This window comes from Penaeus monodon, chromosome 13 (genome assembly GCF_015228065.2).
Source record: "Penaeus monodon isolate SGIC_2016 chromosome 13, NSTDA_Pmon_1, whole genome shotgun sequence".
NCBI classification, from domain to species: domain Eukaryota; kingdom Metazoa; phylum Arthropoda; class Malacostraca; order Decapoda; family Penaeidae; genus Penaeus; species Penaeus monodon.
This window is the reverse complement of record NC_051398.1, coordinates 9,138,961-9,141,460: the sequence shown is the minus strand read 5'-3', so window position 1 is coordinate 9,141,460 and position 2,500 is coordinate 9,138,961. Positions and strand designations below refer to the sequence as shown.

Sequence of the window (2,500 nt, the reverse complement as noted above, 5' to 3'; positions counted from 1 at the left end):
TTTGTGCAAGTGTGGATGTATGAATACATGACAACGTGTGTGCTTCACCTTTTTTTTCTTATATTTGAATATACATATGCATATATCTCTCTCTCTCTCTCTCTCTCTCTATATATATATATATATATATATATATATATATATATATATGTAAATAAGTGTGTGAGTTTAATTACATACATATATATGTGTGTGCATGTCCATGTGTGACTGTGTGTGACTGTGTGTGGGTGGGTGTGCAAGTGTGTGGGTGGGTGTGCATGTGCAAGGGTGGGTATGTGTGTGTGCATGTGTGTGGGTTGTGTGCATGTATGGGGGTTGTGTGGGTTGTGTGCATGTGTGGGGGTTGTATGGATTGTGTGCATGTGTGTGCGTGTGGTGTGTATGGGTGTGTGTTTATGTATATGTGTCGGTGTGTGTGTGTGTGTGTGTGTGTGTGTGTGTGTGTGTGTATGTGTGTGTATGTGTGTGTGTATGTGTGTGTGCATGTGTGAGTTGGTGCGTGTGTGAGTTGGTGCGTGTGTGTGAGTTGATGCCTGTGTGTATATTGGTGTGTATGTATGTGTATGAAGGAGTGTAATGTATGTTTGTGTAGGTGGGTATGTGTGTGTGGGTGTATGTATGTGTGCATGTGTGGGGTGTTATGTGTGTATGTAGGTGTGGGTGTGTATGTATTTTGGATAAGGTATGTGTGTGTGTATGTTAGTGGGTGTGTGTATGTATATGTCTGTGCGGGTGAATAAGTGTGTGTGTGTGCACTCATGTGTGCATGTGTGCGAGTGCTGTGTGTGTGTGTGTGTGTGTGTGTGTGTGTGTGTGTGTGTGTGTGTTGTGGTGTGTGTGGTGTGTGTGTGTGGTGTGTGTGTGGTGTGTGGTTGTGTGTGTGTGTGTGTGTGTGTGTGTGTGTGTGTGTGTGGTGGTGTGTGTGTGTGGTGTGTGTGTGTGTGTGGGGTGTGTTGTGTGGTGTGGTGTGTGGTGTGTGTGTGTGTGTGTGTGTGTGGGTGGTGTGTGTGTGGGTGGTGTGTGGTGTTGTGTGTGTGTGTGTGTGGTGTGTGTGTGTGTGTGGTGTGTGTGGTGTGTGTGGTGTGGTGTGTGCGTGTGGTGTGGTGTGTGTGTGGTGTGTGGTGTGTGTGGTGTGGTGTGTGTGTGTGTGGTGTGTGGTGTGTGTGTGTGTGTGTGTGGTGTGTGTGTGTGTGTGTGTGTGTGTGTGGTGTGTGTGTGGTGTGTGTGGTTGTGTGTGGTGTGTGTGTGTGTGTGTGTGTGTGTGTTGTTTGTGTTGTGTGTGTTGTGTGGTGTGGTGTGTGTGTGTGGTGGGGTGTGTGTGTGTGTGTGCTGTGGGTGTGTGTGTGTGTGCGGTGTGTGTGTGTGTGTGGTGTGTGTGTGTGTGTGTGCGGTGTGTGTGTGTGTGCGGTGTGTGTGTGTGTGTGGCGGTGTGTGTGTGGTGTGCGGTGTGTGTGTGTGTGGGTGTGGTGTGTGTGTGTGCTGTGTGTGTGTGTGTGTGTGGGGTGTGTGTGTGTGTGTGTGTGTGTGTGTGTGTGTGTGTGTGTGTGTGGTGTGGTGTGGTGTGTGGTGGTGTGTGTGGTGTGTGTGTGTGTGTGTGTGTGTTGTGTGTGGTGTTGTGTGTGTGTGTGTGCGGTGTGTGTATGTGTGTGTGTGTGTGTGTGTGTGTGTGTGTGTGTGTGTGTGTGTGTGTGTGTGTGTGTGTGTGTGTGTACATATATAATTGTGTGTACATATATAAATGTGTGTGTGTACATATATAATTGTGTATATATATAATTGTGTGTGTACATTATAATTGTGTGCATTTGTGTGTACATATATAATTGTGTGTGTGTGTGTGTGTGTGTGTGTACATATATAATTGTGTGTGTGTGTGTGTACATATATAATTGTGTCTGTACATATATAATTGTGTGTGTACATATATAATTGTGTGTGTGTACATATGTGTGTACATATATAATTGTGTGTGTGTGTGTGTGTGTGTGTGTGTGTGTGTGTGTGTGTGTGTGTGTGTGTGTGTGTGTGTGTGTGTGTGTGCGCGTGTGTTTGTGTGTTTTGGTGTGTGTGTGTGTGTGTGTGTGTGTGTGTGTGTGTGTGTGTGTGTGTGTGAACTTGTATAATTGTATATTTGTGTGGGTGGCTGTGTATCCTACAAATTTTGTGAAAAAAATATTTCTGCAAACAGAAAGTCAGTAAAACTTAACCAACAGTATTCTAACATTTCTCTAATCGCCTCAGGACCATGTCTAGAATTAAACTTTCAATAAGCTCTAAATAAAGGGACTTTTTAATTTTAAATATGCCTGAACAATAAGAAAAAAAATTAATTATCAGTTTCCTCTGATGTGTTACACTTTAAATGAACTTCTTAAATTCTACATAGCAATTTTCTGGTATATATGTGATAACATAAAAAAAAAAAAAAAATGAATTATTGGAAAAATATGACAAATTATTATATTGGAATAACATTTTCCTTCATATATAATGAAAT

General features: G+C 42.8%; 1 protein-coding gene across 3 annotated transcripts in view; it reads right to left on the bottom strand.

Moving 5' to 3' along the window:
- LOC119580100 (mucin-17-like) overlaps nucleotides 1–2,500 on the bottom strand; it is a 41,718-nt gene that overhangs the window by 38,246 nt on the left and 972 nt on the right. The gene's annotated exons all lie outside the window — the stretch shown is intronic.